The 24027-nt window shown below is 39.1% G+C and overlaps 1 long non-coding RNA gene and 1 pseudogene across 1 annotated transcript in view; both read left to right on the plus strand.

Annotated features, from left to right (window-relative positions):
* Positions 1-8569: 8569 nt before the first annotated feature.
* LOC112616326 overlaps positions 8570-24027 on the plus strand; it is a 60193-nt gene continuing 44735 nt past the window's right edge. Inside the window, exon 1 of the long non-coding RNA XR_003117612.1 lies at positions 8570-8800. This is a non-coding gene — a long non-coding RNA (uncharacterized LOC112616326). The remainder of the gene's footprint in view (positions 8801-24027) is intronic.
* On the plus strand, positions 15963-17180 carry LOC112616325 (annotated as a pseudogene).

The raw sequence follows: 24027 nt of genomic DNA on the forward strand, positions 1-24027 counted from the left end.
TGAAAGTTCTAGAATATTGGCCAGGGACGGTGGCTCATGCCTGCAATGCCTGCACTTTGAGAGGCCGAGGCAGGTAGATCACGAGGTTGGGAGTTCAAGACCAGCCTGACCAACATGGGGAAATCCTGTCTCTACTAAAAATACAAAAATTGGCTGGGCATGATGGCATGCACCTGTAATCCCAGCTACTCAGGAGACTAAGGCAGGAGAATCACTTGAACCTGGGAGGCAGAGATTGTAGTGAGCCAAGATCACGCCACTGCACTCCAGCCTGGGCGACAGAGAGAGACTCCATCTCCAAAAAAAAAAAAAAAAAAAAAAAAGTTCTAGAATACCTATTATATTCCTCTTTCCCTCTAATTACACACTGATATACAAAATATACATTACTTGGAGTCTTTAAAACACAATGCCCAATTTATGAATATGCTGTTAATTTTCGAATTTCAAAGGCAGATTGATGCTCAAAAATATTTGTTCGTTGACTGCTAGACAGAAATAGTTTCCTTAATTCCCTGCTCCTCCTCATACCTTCTTACTAAAGTAGAGTTCTAAAAGTCTAAATATTTATACCTGTATTCAACATACCATCAATTCCACGATGAACAAACTTTCATAGTCGTTTTGCCTGCATTATGTGCGTGGGTTATAGTGGGGTTGCATTATAGTGCAGGGGTTGGCAAAACTGGCATGTGGCCTGTTTTTCTTTTTTAAAAATATTTATAAACAAAAAATAAATAAATAAATGAAATTCATGAAAAAGAAAACTTGTAAGCATAGTACAAGGAACTCCCACATATTCTTTTCCCAGATTCACCAATTGTTTATATTGTGCCTCTCTCTCTCTCTCCACACACACACACATACACACACACACACACACAGAGTTGGGCCTTCATATCCAAGGGTTCACCATTTCTGCATTCAACCAACTGTGGATAAAATATATTCAAAAAATATTCAAGGAATTCAAAATATTCAAAAATATTCAGAAAAAAAGAATGGATGGCTGCATCTGTACTGAACATGTACAGAGTTTTTCCTTCTCATTCTTCCCCCCAAAATATGGTATAACAACTTTTTCCACAGCATTTATGTTGTATTAGGTATTATAAGTAATAGAGATTATTTAAAGTATATAGGAGGATGTGCATAGGTTATATACAAATATTATGCCATTTTATATAAGTGACTTGAGCATTGGCAGATTTTGGTATATGTAGGAGGTCCCTGGAACCCATCCTCTGTGGGTACTGAGGGACGACTGTATACGCAAACACATATACACTCAGCCACCCCCACAGATTATATATAATCTCTCAATCCAGCTCATATTAGTTCATACTTATACTCTCAATTCCAACCCAGCTCCACAGGGTATATTTTTGTATTCTCTGTTTCTATATTTGTAAGTCCCCCAATAGTGAGACATTTAGCTTCCAATATCCTCAATACATTTACTCATTTGTTGAAGCTGAAAATATACAGAAGGTAGTTTCGAAATTTCTAATCCATGCCACTGTACAAACCTTATGTGGCCTCTTTTTGTACAGCCAACAATCTAAGAACACTGTTTACACTTGTATAGGGTTGTCAAAGCAAAACAAACGAAAAAACAAAGAAGAATATGCAACTGACACCTTATGTGGCCTGCAAAACCTCAACTATTTCCTTTCTGGTCCTTTACAGAAAAAAGTTTGCTGATCCCTGCATAGTGGCTCTCGGGGGTGTGCGCATGCGCACTCACATTTACATGATTATGCTTAAGGAAGCTTTCTCAGCTCCCTTCTTTAAATGATAGATTTTTGTCCCCTTGACTACTGTGGTCGACAACTGATCAGACCAGGCCAGTCCTAGAATGTCAGCCCCCTAACAACTATGATTGGTCCAAGAGGTGAGCATGTGAAACAATCGGGGGCCCTCAGTGTCCTTCCCATAGAATCGATATGTAAATATTGGGAAAAAGCTCCTTCTCCTCTTTTCACTGAAGTTGCTAAACTGAGATAAGCTTGGACATGCTGTTGAACATCACAGAAGAGATCTGCAGGAGGAGAGGTTAGGGCCAACACACAGAGGAAAGAGGGCCTGATCTAATACATTACGTGAAATGATGATAAACTCTTTAAGGAAATGAGTATTAGTTCACTTTGCATATGCAATAAAATAGCCAACTCAAATTTGGGTCTTCATCAGATATTAAAGAATTTTTCTTTTTTTTTTTTTTTTTGAGACGGAGTCTCGCTCTGTCGCCCAGGCTGGAGTGCAGTGGCAGGATCTCAGCTCACTGCAAGCTCCGCCTCCCGGGTTCACGCCATTTTTCTTCAGGTCTAACAGAAATGATTTATCTAAGTCTGAAAATTTACTAAAGCTTAATTTAGGTTGATGCACTAGACTGGTATTTTTCATTTTTAATGTAGTGTACTATTATGAATTAGATCGATCTTTCATCACGGAAAGAGCAGCTTCCAATTCTTGAAGACAGTCAGTGGTGAATGGTTATTTAAGTAGTAGCTCATCTGTCAATATAAACTGGATTCAGGGTATACAGGTTGCGTGCGCACATACACACACACACACCCCCCAACACACCATACAGTCATACCTTGGTATCCATGGGGGATTTGTTCCAGTACCCCATGTGGATACCTAAATCCATGGATGCCAAGTTCCTTACATAAAATGGTGTAGTATTTGCATATAACTTACACATATCCTCCTTTATACTTTGAATCATCTCTAGGTAACTTATAATACCTAACACAACGCCTACATGTTTGTGTGAATTCAATATAGTACTTGGTGCATGGCAAATTCAAAATTTTGCTTTTGGAACCTTGTGGAAATTTTTGATTTATGGTTGCTTGAATCCACAGATGTGGACACCCTGGAGAGATATATATATGGTTATGGACATACATATGGATTTTTATGTATATACACACATACGAATATTTTATGTGTATATATAGATATACATATGTGTGTGTATATATCTATATCTATATATATTTTTTTTCTTTCATCTCTCTATTGGTAATATGGTTGAAAGTAGAACTTTCTCTTTTCCACCTCTGGCTTCTCATGAGGACACCTATAAGGCTCAACACTGTCACACTGGCTTGGCACTTTGTGTCTAGAAAGTTGAAAAAGTCACTGTTTCAAATGACAAAAGTATATATTTTCCCTCACAGTCTCAGAGGTGAAATCCGAAAAGTAAAACATTTACAGAGGCACAAGTGATCTTTCACATGAAGGCGTCTAAAGTTGATAATGCAGTAGGGAATGCAGTCCTATTGTTTTTATTTTCCCCTTCCTGAGCATATACCCAGCTCAGCTGTCGTGGGCACCTCTGATGCTCCCTGAGCAGGAATTTTAAATGACTCCACAGCAGACTGGGCTCTGACTGAATCATGTGCAACAAATCTTGGGAATTTTAGTTCATAGCAAGTAAATAGCACTCCTTTAGAGGAAAGACAAATTTTCATATTTGCTTGTTAGAATATTTTCATTTTTCTTATAAATCAAGTTGGACCAAAATGGTTTAGGATTATTTTCTGAGGAAATATGTTTTTGTGGACTTTTGGTCTATAGTCTTAATGATTCCTGCAGAGTCTGACATCTATACCAATATTTTGTCCACCAAAAAAGCAGCCAGCCTTGATGACTGACAATTCACAGCCATGCGTGCTTGTCCTCAAGCAAAGACTGCTAGGGTAGGGAGAGGTGAACAGAAGGTAATGAGATATGTATCCTTATCTTAAAATCACTCTATGTTACCCTTCAAAAATCTCTTTTAAAAGTTTTTTTTTTTAAAGGTTGAGCTCTAATATAATGCTAACATTCATCACAAAACAGTATAATTGCCTTCTCCTACTGTAAACCCTAGCTTAGTGAAGCCAAATGTTGGGAATTGCTTTGGCCTAGACTTATAAGATATAGAGGCCAATGGCCAGAAAACCAATTGACATCAGGGATTTTGCTAGTAAAACAACTTCCAGGGTATGGTCCTGGGTCAGATCCATTAAGGCTGATTGTTCACATGTTTTATGCCTTTCCATCTCCATCTGAAGTATAGTCACCTTTACAATGAGGACTTTGGGGGACTATACAGCCTTCAGTTGATAAAAAGTAACTCACATTTATGAAGGTTAAGAAGGGGGAAATGAATTTTAAAACTTTTTACTGCAAATGGTGAAATAAAGTGGGTTTTCAGGTAAATCCTTAATTATTTTCTGGAAACACCCCATTTCCAGAGAATTTTGATTAATTAGAGCCTTGCTGTTAGTATTAATATCATAGGCTTTATTTATGATATTCTACTTGCTAAAACTTTCCACTATAACAAATGGGGTCAACCTTCTGGTTGGCAGACTATTACCAATATTCTCTTATAACAGAGTGTTGATGTTCAGCCTCCTAGAACCTCTATTTGAAACACATTATCCTGCTTTTAAGCCTCAAATTATGGCCAACAGGCCATTAGTGAAGGAAGGATGATGTTATTACTTACTTTCTAAAGGAAATAATATGTGGAAAATGGGAGGAGGTAAAAGACATTGCTTATTTATTTTTGGAGCACAAACTAAAGGAAGAATGGATTACCAGAGAGTTCTTGCCTCTGCTGTGACAGTTTTGCCCCATCATCTGATATTAACATTCATGAAGAGATATCTATAATTTTCTAGAGTCCAGGAGCAATATCCCTTCCCATTCAGGTAATCCATCACTCTGAAGGGTGGACAGACAATAGGAATGTATGTTTCCTTTATCACTCCCTGCCAGTAGAGGAAATGACAGTCATACTGAAACTCTAATATCCTGCTTGACGTGTAGGAGTGGGTTGATGATTTACCCAGGTTCCTACTCTTCCCAGGGCATGGTCAGCATTCATCCTCTCTGAGATGCAGAGCACAAGAATAGGAGCGTCCTTAGGTTGGAGCAAAAACGAATCTGTCTAAATCTGTGGTTACCAAGTGACATATGTACATAAGGTGGAATGGTGATTGGATGGGGGTTTGCTTGTATATTACAGTCTCTGATATGGAGAATGCTGTATATTTTGCAAAATCATGACTACCACCACTGAAGTTGTAAAATACTAGTCAAGTCTGAGCAAGTATTGCTACTAGAAAACATGGTTTTCTCCACTGAAGTCCTAGCAGTAACAAAATATGAGACATTCAGGATTATCCCCCTCTCCACAAAAAGCTGCTATGCTATATTGAAGACTAGAGAGATGATGCTTTCACTCAACTACATGCACAGAGCTAAGCATTTTATACATTGTAGGAGTTTGAAAGTTATACTCTGAACAATTAAATAAAGTTACAAAGGTAATGATGGGGCCTCCGAATTGTCGTTCTTGTTACATGATTAAACTTGCCATGGTCTATTTCTACCATTTCTTTTTATTGCCTCTCTTCTTTTTCCCCACTCTTTTTTTTTTTTTGTATTCACTAACTATAGTGTAATCACACTGTTGGAAACTAGCCTTAACCATGTGGTTGTAGAAGAAAATCTTTGGCAGGTAAGGAAATGGAGACTCAGTGAGGTGAATCCAAGGTGACTCAGTTAATAAGTGTCAGAGCCAGGATTCTACCTGAGTTCTACATTCTAGACTTGTGATGTTTCTTCTTTCCTACACTACTGCCAGAGGATATTTATATGGTTTGTACTAAAAAAGTCATCATCTGTGAATTAATCAATGCATCTACTAAAAAGGTGTCAAAGAGCTCTTTGTATAATGCTGAGCACTGTGGATAAGAAGAAGAAGACATGGTTTTCCTGAGGTTTGGAGAAACCACCTTCCAGTAGGGAGTAAACTAAAACACCTGGTCATATCATAAAGCGCTATGAGGACGGACCCTTTAATTCTGCCTGTGGAGTCTGGGAGGCTTCACAGAGGGGGCAGCATTTGAGATTGAACTTGAAAAATAAATAGGAGTTTGTGCTGAAATGGTCTTTGCCATTTAACAATCTGGCATGACCCTGGGAAAAACCAATTTAATTTTCTGATACTTAGTTCCCTGTCTGTCTCAAGACTGTTATGAAGATGAAATGAGATTTGAAAGCACTTTGAAAACTTGCAGATGACATTATAAGAAGTAGTTTCAAGAACTACGGATCCTAAGGATAAGAGATGAGGCCTGGTCCATTAAAAAAACAGGATGCATGCACTATTTCTGGAAACAAAACAAAACAAAACAGGCTTTGATGCTATTGTTTGAAAAGTCCATAGTCTTTAGTGCAGTTGATATGGGTAGTTATCAGTTTTCCATAACATACAGATAGGCCTCTAAGCAAGACTCAGGTAATTCCTAGGAAAACTGCCTACCAATCAGGGATGGAAATCCACACTAGCATAGAGTAGTTAAGGGTATGCCTTACAAATAGCCTTGGGCATCAGCTACTGGGGAAGGGCGGTGCTTGGGATCTAACTCACAAAATATACATTTTTCAGGATAAACTCAGATCTACCATTTTACCTTCTTTTTTTATCACTCAGGATAATTGATAGGAAAAAGAGTGCAGAAATATGTCCCTGGGCCACATGAGTCAAGGATGTCATAGTGAAGAGAATGTCTTAATAAAAAAATACAAAGATGGGGGAGCTAAAGTGGGCTGTTTTGCAATCTCCAGATAATGGTGAATAATGATTTAAAACTTTGTCTTAGTTCTGTCTTAGTCTGTGTTGCTATAAGGAAATGCCTGAGGCTGGGCAATTTATAAGTAAAAGAGGTTTATTTGGCTCACAGTTCTGAAGGTTGTACAAGAAGCATGGCACCAGAATCCGCATCTGGTGAGGGGCTTAAGTTGCTTCCATTCATGATGGTGCTTCCACTCATGATGGAAGGCAAAGGGGAGCTGGCATGTAGAGATCACATAGCAGGGAGAGAGAGAGACACACAGAGAGAGAGGTGTCAGGCTCTTTTCAACAACTGGTTCTCACAGGAACTTAGAGTGAGAACTCACTCCTCTGAGAGAATGGCACCAAGTCATTCATGAGGGATCTGCTCCCAGGATCCAAATACCTCCCATCAGGCCCTACCAGCAACACTGGTGATCAGATTTCAACATGAGACTTGGCAGGGCCAAAGTATCCAAACCATGGCATTAATTTTCATAAATTATGAGCAGTGTCTAAACCTATCCTTTTCATGTTTGTTGGATCAAATAGTAAAGGAATACAGTGTATCATGGGGTGTGTGTGTGTGTGTGTGTGTGTGTGTGTGTGTGTGTGTGTGTTTATTCACATAGTTATAGTCTAAGATCATCTGTCTTTCTTCCAGGGTACTTCTTTTTTTGTATATGCTCTGTATAATGTTAGCTTATACATGATGAGGTACTAGTCCTGAATCAGTTAGCTACTGCCGCATAACAAACCACTCTAAAGCTAAGTTGCTTAAAACAACCTCCATTTGTTGAGCCATGAGGAGACTCAGGTAGACTCCTCATGAGTTTACAGGTTGAATGTTTTTTCTGAACTATGCTGGGCTGTCTGGGATTTATATTTCTGTGGTCAGCTGTGTGTCATCTAGGACAAAGCTGAGGTTACCTTGATGTCCAGAGGGGAGATTAACAGAGATATAGTTCTGTGGAGTAATCATCTGTGCTAAGGTTGTATTTTCTCTATTATGGGGAGGTTAAATTTCTTATTAAAAAGAGTTGTCAAGGCAGGCATTATCTTAGTTTACATAGCCCATCAAGTGAACTAGATCATACTTTATGTGGACTGCTTTGTGAAGCTTCAGGAAGCCCCTTTTAGGTTAAACATTATTTATTTATTAATTTTGGTCTACTGTAAAAGGCAGTGGCTTTGAAACAGCTCCACAACTTAAGTGATTATCAATCATCAATTCTTCACGGTATGACCACTCTGGAAACTTGGTGGGGGATGAGGGGGGCACTGAAAGGTTAAGAAGGCACAAGACAGGAAGGTAAAGATGAAATTCAATCTGATTTCACAGTTTTGCCCTAAAGAATACCCTTAATAGACCCAATGACCTCTTATCAGCCTTAGTTTAGTCCTGTTTTGAAATTAAAGTTAAGAGGGTGGTTAGGATGTTTAATGAGACAGATTGGATGGATGTGATGGAGACTGGTGGAGAAAGATAGAAGAATCCTAGAGGAAAGCAGAGGCTGGTTAATGCCACAAGTAGAGCACTAAGCCTGGGAACATTTAAAATTCAATTTCCTTTCTCTTCTTTTGAAAGAAAATTGTCTGTTTAATAGGATATGTTTTAGTATTATACAAAAAAGGAAATAGCTGCTTCTTATAACCTCCTACCAAACCCCTCTAATTATAATTTGGTTTCATAATTATATTAAATCAGGTTGTAATCCCTTAAAACTCAGCACCCTTTACCTGCTAATAGTGCAATCAGTCTAAATGCCATTTATAGTTAGTCTAGAGCTGAAAACAATATTTAAAACCAATTTTCAGTCTCAATTCATGAAAAAATACCATCGCTCTATCTTATTTATAATAAACTCATTTGAGTAGATCCAGGCACAATATAAACAACTGATGGAAAATCCCTAGGAGGTTTTGGCTCATACATTCTGAGCAGACATGCTCTGGAAAACACAGACATTCTCAGAAAACTGCAGTCTGCTGAAAATGCCAGGAGATTTCAGGAGACTGGACTCTTCATTAGGCCTTGGCATCTTTCATTGTTTTTGCATAGGGAATGGTGTCAACACTTTTTATCTGAACATCTGTATGTCCAACTTTTTTCTAATCCTGTTTCAAATGGACAAGATCTTAGGGCACAAGAGAAGATGTGTGCTTGGGACAAAGGTATGTGGATGCTACAAAATGATCCAGATTTTCACCCAAGACAGTGGACTCTTGGTGGGTTAAAAAAGGTGGTCAGGCAGTTTCTATGGAGGTCAGGCAGCATGTGAATGACAGTTCGACGTGATAGAGCAGTGAAAGTACAGAGGCTTTGGAGCTAGGTAGACATGCTTGCATTTTGCCTCTACTATTACAAGCTGTGTTACCTCAGCAAAGTTTGTAACCATTCTGAGCTTCAGTTACTTCATCAGAAAAATGGAGAAAAATGTATCTATCTCCAAATGTTGCCAGGATATTTAGATAATACTACATCTTTTCTCCCTTCCTTCCTGCCTTTTTTCATCCTTCCTTCCTCAATTTCTTTCATTCAACAACTATTTATTGAACACTGTGCCAGATGCCATCATTGTGCTGTTGCTGTTCATATTTCCTTGGACCCCTTTTTCATTTTTGTGCACATGAATCCTGGTGTGCTGTTACTCTCGAAAGCCAGCGTCTATGTTGCATTGTCAAAGATTTGCCCTCAAGCTGACAAAGGCCCATTTCACCTGAATAACTAAAAGTGCCTGGAAATTTACATTCCTCTGTGCGCATCCCTTAAAAAATGATTGATAGGTAGGAAGAAATAAATGCTGCAGTCAGTTTCCCCTTATGGGGACCACTCTGAGGTGTGACCTAGACTCTCTCCAGAACTTGCCTATGGCATTGACTCAAAGTTACTATCCTTGGGAATTAATGTACTATCCTTGCTTGATTTCCTTCCCTTCCTAGTCTCATTTCCTTAGATCCCTATTGGTTTCCTGAGAACACCTCCTAATAATTCATTTTCACATGAATCCTTATTTCAGAGTTTGCTTCTGGCAGGCCCACCCCAAGTCACACACCTTTCACATATTCCATATTCTTCTAGGTGCTAGGAATGTATGAACGAGTCAGATATAGTCTTACTCTCATGTTTTATTAACTAGAAACACTGTAGTGAGAACCCATGTTAAATAGGTTCCCACAATAAAGACTGCATTTTAGACATTTTTCAGAATTCTACACTTCTTCTATAGTGGAAAGAATATAGGTTTCCGAGTTACAACTTCTGAATTTGTGTCCCTACTCATTCACATATTAGCTGAAAAACATTGGGTAGCTGCATTTGACTTACTGGGCCTCACTTTTTCCATTTAAATAAGTTTATTAATGCCTGCGCTTCCAGACTCATGGGATTTCTATAGGGAGAACATAGAATACGTAAGAAGCCTTTTGAAATAGGGCACATAACCCAAAATTTATCACTACCTGGAGATGTTACATCAACAACAAACAAGAGCTTTGAAAAATAAAAGTACATTGTGTCATTTTTAAGGAAATGTTACATATTTTATAAGGCATTGCTTTAAAGTTAACTTTAATGTTTTTATCTTTGCCGAATTAAACAAGTGTGATTCGGTAGGGTCAGTACAACATCATAAGCTTGGTATGGTTAACATGAAGATCAGGTTGATGCATAAAACAGGCAATGCTACGGGTGACAGCAAAATGTAAACACACGTCTTGGGGTTCTGCTGAGTGTAAAGCATTGAAAAAAAACAGAGTAAGGAAGCAAGTCCCTTGAAGAATCCCTGCCCCTAACATACCCTACCCACCTACCAGTGCCAGGGAATTAATAGCTGCCTCATGTAACTCCATCTTCTGTGGATGGACTGCCAATCATCCTGTCTCCTTCAATCCTGTAGAAAAATTCCCTTTAACATACTCCATCCTGATGTTAGAGAACCAGGCTCAACACTTTTTTGGGAATCCCTGTGCCTACATGATATTGCTTCTGGAAGCTAAAGCCCTGAGATGACTGATTTGCATTTTCCAGAGTTAATTATGTCCACAAATAATTTTGATGGTAAAATCCAAAGTGGGTTAAGCAAAAGGAGGTATTTCTTGAACAGATACAAGGATATCTCCAAGATCTTAAGGGCAATACCTACAATCAGGCCTCAGTAGGGACTGGAAACAGGACCTGGAAAGTCAACATAATTCAAGACAGACCTCTCCTATCCGTATTCATATCTCTCTTTGGAGTATATGGTCTTTTATATCTTCTAATCTCTATTAGTGGCTTCATTTTTTTTTTTATTCCTCAAGGCTGATTCTTCTGCCATGTTTATGTATGGAATGTCATAGCTGCCTCTAAATGGTGGCCTTTAGTCAAGTTTCTATCAGTTTATAGGATGACTGCCTATAGGTAGTTTTACTGACCTTTCTGTGTCCCAATACCAAATGATGAAAGACTTTTTTTTTTTTTTTTTTTTTCTGACAGTATAGATTCTGAATTGGTTTTTCTGAGTTAAGTATCTACTTTTGGTCCAATTAGCTGTGGTCAACAAGTGGTGGAGACATGGCAATGACGTGGCTTCAGGGTCTCACTTCTCAGGGGGAGGAGGATTGATGAAGTGGAGCTCAGAATGGGCACATACTCTGAAACATTTACTACAGTGATTCATGTGTATTTCTTAGGTTGCTAGCTATGTTTCTACCACCCACGTTTATTTAGTTCTCAGAAGAAAAATCCCCACAAGCCAAGCAGCCAAAGACAAGCTTGACAGAACCATCTGGACTCCACAAAATTTGACATCATATTGGCTTATCTTAAACCCATTCTTTTGAAACTTATGGTCTTTTGACAGTTGGTTCCCAAGCAAGGAGGACTACATTTATATACAAAAGGGTACTATTAAGGCCTTTTACTAATATAGAATCTTTGATTATTCTGGTATATTTTTCAAAGGGATTTCTAAAAACTTTTATTTCATTAGATTCTTGGTATATTCTTGTGAATTTTGGTGGGGAACCCATTTCAGTGAAGAATGAACAAGCCTGCATTGCTGTCAACTATTTCATCAGCACGGAAATTGGCCTCATTCAAGCTGAGATGGGCTTGAATTTCTACAATCCGATGCGTGTTTTATGGCTAAAGTAAAATAAGATATAAAGGAGAAAAGAAGGAGAAAGAGAATCTGCTTTTGTGGCTCCAACAGATCTTTCCAGTTTGTTTTCTCATAAAGCCCTCTGGGCAGGGGGCGGGGGGTGCAGGCGGGTGGGGAACACTATTTCTTTCCAGCAAGCTGCACTTGCAAGAAGCTATGGGAAGTTATTGTTCTCCACCAGAATGCTGCTGCTTCAAAAGATTATTCCAATCTTACAAGACAGCTAAGTTCTTTTGTCTTCACAGAAAGGAGCCTATAGACCTGGAACCCAGCAGACGTGGTCATTTTAAAGAGCTTGGAAACTTTCAGGTGGGTTGAGATGTGACTGGGCTGTGGGCAGGACCGTGGAATCAGCCATCCACATCATTCAGTTTTGGGAGTGGACAGACTTTCTTACTTAAATCAAGGCTTTAAAATACAACATTTCCCACCTCAGGCAAAGCTTGGATAAAGTAGAGGTGCTTTTTTGTGGCTTTGAAATAAACATTAAACTCTGATAATTTTCTCCTAGGTATGGTGACTCTTGCTCTTACTCTCATGAGGGCAGACCTGTGGAGACCAGAGGTGAACAGATTTTGGAATCAGGGGTCAGAACTGGGCTTGTCCTGCCAAAGCTTGCATGGAAGTTGTCATGCTTGTCAGCGAGCTATTTCAGTAGAAGGCTGGATCCTTTCCATCTGCCACTCCAGGTCCACCTTCTGCTTTTTTCCATCCTGCTCTGTCCTAGCAGGTTGATTCTTATTGGTCTGCTCCTATGGGTTCCCTTACTTTTTAGCTCCTAGTTGATTTTGGTCAGTGAAGCCCCAGGAAGAGCTAGGTAGGTAGGAGGAGAGGAGAATGAGATCAGGGTTTTTATTCCCTCATCTCCCTCCCTGCCCAGTCATTGTGGGTTGGCTGCCTCTACTGAAGGCTACAACTCCTGTTAGATTGCCTGTGCCCTTGTCTTTTCAGGCATGAGAGTCGTAACAGCTCCTTTATATGCTATTCCCAGAATACTTGATTATCTATTGTTGGGTTCCTTTTAATAGTCCTTCGTTAAACTCATACCATTTGAATGTGCCCATCTCTTTACTGCCAATGCTCACCTCTCAGGGGAGGAGGACTGATGGGTTCCTCTCACCAGATCTGCTTCCAGCACTCTAACCTGCTTCATGTTCAGACAAGAAAGTCAACCAATGTGATATTTTTTTCAGGAATACTGGAAGGATGTTCTGCAAAAAATACCTTCTATGCCCCACTTCCCTTGTAATGTCTTTATTAGGAGATTAAATCTTTCATTCTATTTAGAGATAAGGTTTTAATTGCAAAGATCCTTAGGAGAGGCATCATATCCCATTCAATAGTTTAAGAATAATTGAGAGGATTAACATTAGGTGCTAGACATTGAGAACAAAAAGGTTGTCTCTGATCTCAAGGAGTTTATACTGTAGGCCAATAATTGATACTAAATTCTTTCTTGGTGATTCAGGGGATCATGGCAGACGGGAGGCAGGACTAGATTGCAGCTCCAGACAGACCAGCATGCGGAGGCTTGCATTGTGAATTTTAGCTCCAGATCCACTGCAAGAAGAAACCAGCAATCCCAAGAAGACCCATAGACCCTCTGAAGGAAAATGGACTGCTCCTGCAGGGCCCGAGAGACACCCCAAATACTGTGAGTGCCCCAGTTGTGGAGATGGGAAAGGGAGACTGCCTCTCCCAAATACACACCCCCACTGGAGAAGCTGAAGATCTGTTTGCAGGAGAAGTTTCTGACTTTACCTGGAGCTGAGTCAAGTTAGAGAGAGGAGTGAAATACAAGGGTAGAGGAAGCAGCAGACAGGCCCTGGGAGCTCACTGGGTCCCCAAGCAGCCCATTCCTGCCTGGCACCACAGGGATCCATTGGGAGGGTGGCCAGAGGAACAGGGGGTAAAACTCCACAGGGGGAAAGAATTCTCTAGCTGAACTTTGTAACAATTTGAACGAGACGAGAAGCCTCCTGGCCAGAATTCGGGGCAGGGCACAAATTGGGTATGCAGACTTCACAGGCAGAGGAAGAACTAAAGCCCTTTTCTCTCACAGCTGGGAGGCAGATAGCCTGGGGCAAGTTTTCAAACCCATCTTGCCCTCCACCTGGAAATAGACTTGGGGCTGTTGGTGGGGGGTACAGTGGGAGTGAGACTGGCCCTTCAGTTTGCTTGGGAGCTGCATGAGGCCTGTGACTGTTGGCTTTCCCCCACATCCCTGATAACCTGCATGACTCAGCAGAGGCAGCCATAGTCCTCCTAGGTACACAACTCCAGTGGCCTGGGGATCTAACCCCCTTCCCCCACAGCAGCTGCAGCAAGACCCACCCAAGGAGAGTCTGAGCTCAGACATGCCTAGCCCTGCCTCTACATGATGATTCTTCCCTATCCACCCTGGTAGTGGAAAGCAAAGGGCACATAATCTTGGGAGTTCTAGGGCCCCAACTACTGCTGGTTCCTCTCCACACTACTACAGCTGATGCTTTCTGGAAAGCGCCACCTCCTGGCAGGAGGCCAACCAGCACAAAAATAGAGCATTAAACCACTAAAGCTAAGGAACCTCACGGAGTCCATTACACCCTCCACCACCTCCACTGGAACAGGTGCTGGCTGAGAGATCCACAGACGGTTCGCATCACAGGATTCTGTGCAGACAAACCCTGGTACCAGCCCGGAGTCAGGTAGACTTGCTGGCTGGCTAGACCCAGAAGAGAGACAACAATCACTGCAGTTCAGTTCACAGGAAGCCACATCTATAGGAAAAGAGAGAGAGTACTACATCAAGGGAACACCCCATGGGACAAAAGAATCTGAACAACAGCCTTCAGCCCTAGACCTTCCCTCTGACAGAGCCTACCCAAATGAGAAGGAACCAGAAAACACGTTCCTGAATTCCAGAAAGAATTCAGGAGGTTAGTTATTAAGCTAATTAGGGAGGGACCAGAGAAAGGTGAAGCCCAAAGCAAGGAAATCCAAAAAATGATACAAGAAGTAAAGGGAGAAATATTCATGGAAATAGACAGCTTAAGGAAAAATAAAAAATAAAAAATCAGAAAACTGTTGACACACTTTTAGAAATGCAAAATGCTCTGGAAAGTCTCAGTAATAGAATTGAACAAGTAGAACAAATAAATTCAGAGCTTGAAGACAAGATCTTCGAATTAACCCAATCCAACAAAGAAAAAAGAGTAAGAAAATATGAACAAAGCCTCCAAGAAGTCTGGGATTATGTTAAATGACCAAACCTAAGAACAATCGATGTACCTGAGAAAGAAGAGAATTCTGAAAGCCTGAAAAACATATTTGGGGGAATAATCAAGGAAAACTTCCCTGGCCTTGCAAGAGACCTAGACATCCAAATACAAGAAGCACAAAGATATCTTCACCTGGGCACACTGTCATCAGGTTATCCAAATTTAAGACGAAGGAAAGAATCTAGAGCTGTGAGACAGAAGCACCAGGTAACCTGTAAAGGAAATCCTATCAGATTAACAGCAGATTTCTCAGCAGAAACTTAATAAGCAAGAAGGGATTGGGGACCTATCTTCAGCTTCCTCAAACAAAACAAGTATCAGCCAAAAATTTTGTATCCAGTGAAACTGAGTAACGTACATGGAGGAAAGATACAGTCGTTTTCAGACAAACAAATGCTGAGAGAATTCACCATTACCAAACCACCACTACAAGAACTGCTAAAAGCAGTTCTATATCTTGAAACAAATCCTGTAAACACATCAAGACAGAACCTCTTTAAAGCATAAATAACACAGGGCCTATAAAATGAAAATATAAAAGCAAAAAACAAAAAACCAAAGTACACAGGCAACAAAGAGCACAATGGAAGCAATGGTACTTCACATTTCAATACTATCATTGAATGTAAATGGCCTAAATGCTCCACTTAAAAGACACAGAACTGCAGAATGGATAAGAACTCACCAATCATCTGCTGCCTCGGGAGACTCACCTAACACATAAGGACTCACATAAACTTAAAGTAAAGGGGTAGAAAAAGGGATTTCATGCAAATGGACACCAAAAGCAACCAGGGGTAGCTATTCTTATATCATACAAAACAAACTTTAAAGTGGGCAAATTCAGGCTCTCCGGCACTGTAGTGGTAGTCGCTGGCCCAAGTTAGAGGCCAACTGAGAAGTCTTCGTGCCTCAGATTTGTTGACCTACAGAATGCTTCAATATCCATATTTTTGTGGAATGTATAAAGAATATCTTTCATGTTGGTTGGAACCTGGCATACCTAATTTAGGTGTCTGGCCAGAAAGCATACACACTGCAGCAGAATAATATAAAGAATATGAAGCCCAGGAGCAAACAGATCAAACTCAAGCTCGGGATTTAAACAGATCTCAAGATAGAGATTTTGAAACTATGGCTAAATTACATATTCCAGTAATGGTGGATGAAGTTGTTCATTGTTGGTCACCACAAAAAGGACAGGCTTTTCTAGATATGACATTTGGTTCAGGAGGGCACATAAAAGCCATTCTACAGAAGGAGTCAGATATTGATATTGTTCTGTATGCCTTGGACAGAGACACAACAGCTTATGCATTAGCTGAACATCTTTCAGAGTTGTATCCTAAACAAATCTGAGATATGCTGGGCCAGTTCAGCCAGGATGAAGCCTTATTAATGAAAACTGAAGTGCAGCCAGGGACTTTTGATGGAGTTCTTATGGATCTTGGGTGTTCCTCCATGCAACTTGATACTCCCAAAAGAGGTTTTTCCCTTCAGAAAGACGGCCCCTTAGACATGAGGATGGATGCTGGCAGGTACCTTGACATGCCCACTGCTGCTAATGTTGGGAATGCTTTAGATCATCAGGCACTTGCATCTATCCTAAGAAAATATGGGGAGGAGAAGCATGCCAAGAAAATCGCTCCAGCACGCAGCATCTACCCCATCACCAGAACTGAGCAGCTTGCCAGCATCATTGCAGGAGCAATTCCTCCCTCTGCTATTTATGCAGGAAAAGACTTGCTACAGCGATCTACTCATATTGCCACCAAGACTTTCCAGGCTCTTCGCATATTTGTGAACAATGAGCTCAATGAACTCTACACAGGACTGAAGACAGTTCAGAAGTTTCGGAGACCTGGTGGTCGCCTTGTTGCCCTCTCCTTCCATTCACTAGAGGATCGCATCGTCAAAAGATTTTTGCTTGGAATAAGCATGACAGAAAAGTTTAACCTAAGTGTTAGACAGCAAGTGATGAAAACATTGTAACTGGGTTCAGATCATGAAAACATGGAAGAATTCTCTATGAGAAGAGCTCCTTTAATGTGGGAATTGATACACAAGAAGGTACTCAGTCCACAAGATCAGGATGTACAAGATAACCCCAGAGGGTGCTCAGCCAAGCTTAGAGGAACTATCAAATTATAAGTCACCATCATCTTATTCTTCAAAATTTTTTTTCTCACAGTTTCTCTCATCTTTACTCGTGTTATGTTCCTGAATGTCTTGATACAGGTTTAAGTGTGGGACAGTCTGAAAATTGATAGCATTTAGCATTTTTTTTCCCTCAAAAAGAAACTGTAGGAAATATTACCATGACAGAGAAAGTTCCACTCAGGGAGCAGAAGCATCTCAAGACTGGAAAAATGCTTTAATCTCTGCATCATATTGGACTCTTGAAATGCAATCCTTCCTCTGGCCAGGGAATTTTGTTTAAATAATACTATGTTGTATTTATCTAAATATGTAAACTCAACCTGTCAAATCATACCTGCATGTCCTAAATTTTGAACTTAGATATTCCAATTTGCAACAGCCTTTGTCTGGCTCAAATAATGATGATTATGGATGAATTTTAATGTCCCTACTTGTGAATAATTACTATAGTTTTCTCAAATGTAGGCTTTTTACAAATTTTAAATTTTAAAATATTAGTTTAAATATGTGTTCTGACAAAATTTCATTTTTCAAATTATAGTCTATTATTTTCAAGGGATTTTTCAGTATGATATGGGCCATTTTGTTCATATATAGCCAAGTAAAAATGTAAAATTCTTACAAAGAATTATTTCACAAAACTTATCTTTCATGTCAATTGTATTTATTTTAATAATAGCTCACAATGCCTTTAGCAAGTAATAAAGTCTCTTATTAGAATCTTGTATTTTTTAATTAAGCTAATCAAAATAACTCAGCCAAGTCTACTTGAAATAGAAAACTATTTACCATAGTAAAATCAATGCTTCCTTAATGGTGTTACAAAGATATGCTAACTTTAACAAGGGTAAAAGTTTATTCAAAAAAGAGTACTTGGTAGAAGATTCTTTAACAAATTGATGAGACTGATTCATAATTCACATGTCAACTTTTTATATGTAATATATACTTCTAATTTATTCAGTTATTCAGCAATAACTGAAAGCAAAGTAAAAATGCAAAATCAAGCAAGTACTGAACTTGTCATTAGAAAAGCAAAGGTAAGTACAACATACATGGCCCACAGTCCACATCCTATAGAGTTTAGTAGAGGAAAATTATGTTAGATATAATCACAAAAATCACTATAAATTGGACACAGTGGCAAACACTACAAACGAGTCGTACATGGTACTATAAGAGCATCTAGTAAGGATTTTATCTGTTGTCAGAAACCAGGTATGAGAACATAATACTTGAGTTGTGACCCGAAGGATGAGTTGGAGATAATTAGTCAAAGGGCACATGGGGTATGGAAGGGGACATGTTGATTAACGGTACATATAAATAAATATTCTCTTAAATAGTTATCCTTGAAATCATATTTATACCAATTTGCTCAGTAAACTTCTTTCAAATACAGAAAAAAGATTCTCCATTATGGTTACAAATTTTAAGTTGGTGGGAATGAAATGTCAGCATAACTGTATGGGCAAAATAGATAAGAATTAAATACATGAATTTACCTCAGACTTATTTTACTACCTCTGTAATATTTAACTTTAGTACCCAGGCTTGTTTACTACTTCTGCTTTACAGGCTTTATTTAAATCTGAACAATCCTACAGGGAAATCAGAATTAGAAAAAAAAAAAAAATCTGGAGAACAATATGCTTCAAATAGAAACAAGAGAATGCAATTAGGTTAATTCCCTGAATCCTACTTGAACAATGTATAAATTTCTCTTTGCATGTAACACATATTTGTGAATGAGACATATTCCCCCAAAATTCTTATCCCTGTATGTGACTGGAAAATAAAAGATCACATCTGTATATTCAACAATCATTCATCTATTTCATAAGTCATTTTTTCATCCTGTATAGTGTGGGATTTTTTATGTTAAACAGATACTGAATGCACTGGGTTGAACAGTGTCCCCCCAAAATTCACGTACTTCCTAGAGCCTCAGAATGTGACCTTATTTGGAAATACTGTCATTGGGGTTGTAAGTAGCTAAGATGAGGTCATACTGGAGCAGGGCAGGCCCTTAATCCAACATGACTGGTGTTCCTTATAAGAGAAGATATGGCCAGTGTGATGGCTCACGCCTGTAATCCCAGCACTCTGGGAGGCCAAGCTGGGTGAATAGCTTGAGGTACAGGAGTTCAAGACCAGCCTGGCCAATATGACAAAAACTCATCTCTACTAAAAATATCAGTTAATTTTTATTAGCCAGGCATGGTGATGTGTGCCTGTAATGTCAGCTACCCAGGAGGCTGAGGCACAAGAATCACTAGAATCCGGGAGGTGGAGGTTGCAGTGACCTGAGATTGCGCCACTGCACTCCAGTCTGAGCAAGAGAACGAGACTCTGTCTCAAAAATAAAAAAAAAAAAAGGAAAATAAAAAGAAGAGAAGATAGAGACACAGGAGAGAGAATGCCACATGAAGCTAGAGCACAGATTGGAGTGATACATCATGGCAACCATCAGAAGATAGAAAAAATGCATGGAATAGATTCTCCCTCAGAGTTCCAGGAGTTGCCAACCCTGCTAACATGATTTTGCACTTCTAGCCTCCAGAATGGTGACAGAATATATTTCTGCTCTTTTAAGGTACCCAGTTTGTGGTAATTTGTTATAGCAATCCTAGGAAACTAATACTCTGACAGAAAAAAAAAATCTTTAATAATATGCGTGAGAAAAATCCTTCAATAAACACAAAATTGGTTTCAAAATGTTTTCATGTAAAAATAGATTAACTTTTCTGTAACTAGGCTGTGTTTTATAGTCATTCTTGCCTGCTTCCTAGTCTTTGTCGTAGGATGCATAATAAGATACATGAATGAGCTTTAAATGGTTAACTTTGGAGAACGGTTTTGAGAAGTTCATACGGTACACAGAAATAAAAGCTGATGTTACAATGAATGTGCATTACTTTTCTAATAAAATATTTCTGAATCTCAAAAACACACACACACACACACACACACACAAAACTTTAAAGCAACAGTGGTTAAAAGAGACAAAGAGGGACAGTATATAATGGTAAAAGGCCTTGCCCAACAGGAAAATAGCATAATCCTAAACATACATGCACCGAACACCAGAGCTCCCAAAATTATAAAACAATTACTAATAAACCTAAGAAATGAGATAGACAGCAACACAATAGTAGCGGTGGGCTTTAATACTCCACTGACAGCACAAGACAGGTCATCAAGACAGACAGTCAACAAAGAAACAATGGATTTAAACTATACCTTGGAAGAAATGGACTTAACAGATATATATAGAACATTTCACCCAACAACTGCAGAATACACATTCTATTCAACAGTGCATGGAACTTTCTCCAAGACAGAGCATATATTGGACCACAAAAAGAGCCTCAATAAATTTAAGAAAATTGAAATCGTAACAAGAACTCTCTCAGACCACAGTGGAATAAAACTGGAAATCAACTTCAAAAGGAACCTTCAAAACCATGCAAATACATGGAAATTAAATAACCTGCTCCTGAATGAGCATTGGGTCAAAAACGAAATCAAGATGGAAATTTAAAAATTCTTCGAACTGAATGACAAAAATGACATAACCTATCAAAACCTCTGGGATACGGAAAAGGTGGTGCTGAAAGGAAAGTTCATAGCCCGAAATGCCTACATCAAAAAGTCTGGAAGAGCACAAACAGACAATCTAAGGCTAGGGAACTAGAGAACTTAAGGAACTAGAGAAACAAGAAAAAAACCCAAACCCAGCAGGAGAAAGGAAATAACCAAGATCAGAACAGAACTGAATGAAATTGAAACAAACAAACAAACAAACAATACAAAAGATACATGAAACAAAAGGCTGGTTATTTGAAAAGATAAATAAAATTAATAGACCATTAGCAAGATTAATCAAGAAAAGAAGAGAGAAAATCCATATAACCTCACTAAGAAACTAAACAGGAGACAACCTAAGGTCACACCTTAAGGAACTAGAGAAACAAGAACAAACCAAAGCCAACCCCAGCAGAAGAAAGGAAATAACAAAGATCAGAGGAGAACTGAATGAAATTGAAACAAACAAACAAACAAAAAATACAAAAGATACATGAAACAAAAAGCTGGTTATTTGAAAAGATAAATAAAATTGATAGACCATTAGCAAGATTAACCAAGAGAAGATGGGAGAAAATCCAAATAACCTCACTAAGAAACGAAACAGGAGATATTACAACTGACACCACTGAAATACAAAAGATCATTCAAAGCTACTATGAACACCTTCACTCACATAAACTAGAAACTCTAGAAGAGGTGGATAAATTCCTGGAAAAATACAACCCTCCTAACTTAAATCAGGAAGAATTAGATAGCCTGAACAGACCAATAACAAGCAGCAAGATTGAAATGGTAATTTAAAAATTACCACCAACAAAAAAAAGCCCAGGAACAGATGGATTCACAGCAGAATTCTACCAGACTTCAAAGAAAAATTGGTACCAATCCTTTTGACACTATTCCACAAGATAAAGAAGGAACCCTCCCTAATTCATTCTATGCAGCTAGCATCACCCTAGTACCAAAACTAGGAAAGGACATAACCAAAAAAGAAAACTACAGACCGATATCCTTGATGAACAGAGATGGTAAAATCCTTAACAAAATACTAGCACTCTTCCAGTCTTTGGGAAGCTGCTGATGACAAAGCAAAAACACATCACTGTAGCCCAGGACTCCAGGGGCTACATTAGGAGAGGGTAACCATGTCAGATGACCTGGAGAATGACCACAAAATTGGGCAATTATTTGACTAGGGCATTTTTAGAGGGCACCTACCTTGCAGCTTATCAAGGATGTATGATTCTATGTAATGAATCATGTACCTACTAGCAGGCAGAACTTCTAGGAATTCCCATGATTTATATAAAGACTATCGACACTTCCAAGCTGTGATCTACCCAAGCCCTTGGCCCACTCCCTCAAGGAGTTTGGGCTGTGAGAGAGACCCACACATCCTCAGGTCCTGGTCTCCCAGCCTCAAGAGATTCTGCCCAAACACCAACCTAAAACCATTTTGTACATTCATTGCCAGATGTCTGATGTCCTTAAAAGTGCATAATTTTCAGCTTTTGTGGCTGAATCTTTAAATGGGCTCTTAATTTCCATAGTCTTTGAATTGTAACAAGCTTTCAAAGGAAGAGATCTCCACATCGAGGGTTTCAGCACAGTTTGAAAGGAGTGCTTAGTTGCAGCCATTAGTCCACCAGCAGGAAACTAGCAGGCTGCCATCACATGCAGCCCCACATTAGCAGCAAATGTAGGTTCTCAAGGGGAACACTAGGAAGACATTATTCCACACAGAGCCTGGGATGACTGCCTGTGTTGTAATGCAAAATAGAATCTGTGAAATGAACAATGCATGGGTCTTAAATTCCTTTCTTAAAAAAGAATCTCAAAACAAAAACAAAAACAAAAACAAAAACAAAAACAAAAACAGATGCGAATGGAGGCCTTAACTTTTCTGAGTTGTATCACCACTGTTGCTATGGTTCTCTTCTCTGCCATTACCATCTCATGGTTGTTCTAAGCTCACACATTTGGTCAAGTGATTCCCTGATACTTGGTGAAAACCAAGACACAATTATGAAAGCAGTGCCTTTACTCTGATTGACTAGAGGCATCCTTTCCATTGAGTTGGACTTCTGATTTTACTTTGTTCCCATTTGTCACCTCATCTCTGTTGATTCTGCCTTCTAAATTAATTCTTCTGCCTATATGACTTAGTCTCCTACTGCTAACTCCTCTCTTACATAACCTCATCTGTTTGAATTCCCTAGTGTCAGTTATTGCTCGGGGAACAAAGGAAATGGAATGGCTTCTTATATTTATCTCATTTTTTTTTTTTTTCCCCGTGGGAGACTTCTGAGCAGGAGCTTTGGCCTATTCAGAAGTATACAGTATTCACAGACATGTACGAAGTCTGCCCCCTGACATTTAATCTTTAAAATTATTCTTCGTAGTCAACTCTAGTCAACTCTGGAAATTTCTCAGGTCACTTAAAATGAGGCTAACTCATTCTCGGGATCTGGTGTTTCCAGATGATCAAGTGTTGCTATTCTTCAGTTTCAGCCTCTTCCACTGAAGTTTCAGCAGGAGTTGACATTGCTTTCCCATGTCTTCTCATAATTCATTACAATCTTGGGAAAGTCACTGCTGGAACATCCCCAAAGTCTGGAGCCCTGGAATCTGAAAAGGTACACAGCAGCAGCCATTCACCTGCACTCTACCCTTCCATGTTATCAGATCTGTCATTGTGTTGAAAAGTCATATGGTGATGTGGAGTTTAACTGTTGTCCTCATCTTTTACAAAGGGGGAGAGAGGCCTGAGAAGGCTTGGGTTATAGTTTCCACTGACCAGCTGTGCGAGCTTGAACAAACAGCTTTTCTCTGTCTCTCAGTCTGTAAAATGAAGTGGTTTGATGTTTGATAAAATTCTAAAGTTTGAAATTATTATTTCTCTTAAATTTCTGCATGGAATTTATTTTCCCCGCTTATAAAATAGTTGGCATTTCCAAACTGTAGTCCTCACTGTATTCTTTCCCAGTCTTTTCCTATTATTCTAATTGTCTTTGTTTTTGGGTATGATATCTTCCCGTTTAACTTGTTAAAACATTTTTATCTATGATTTATTAGTGTATCACTTTTTGTATATAACATTCAAAATATTTTTTAGTATTGGTGGAAAATTTTAAAATTTCCTTCTTTAGTTATATTATGCTAGTGAATTTTTGTTGAAGTGTAACATGTATGCAGAAAAGTAGTAATAAGCATAAGGTTGAATTGTCACCAAGTAAATCTCACTTAA

The sequence above is a fragment of the Theropithecus gelada genome, chromosome X (genome assembly GCF_003255815.1).
Source record: "Theropithecus gelada isolate Dixy chromosome X, Tgel_1.0, whole genome shotgun sequence".
Lineage (NCBI taxonomy): Eukaryota > Metazoa > Chordata > Mammalia > Primates > Cercopithecidae > Theropithecus > Theropithecus gelada.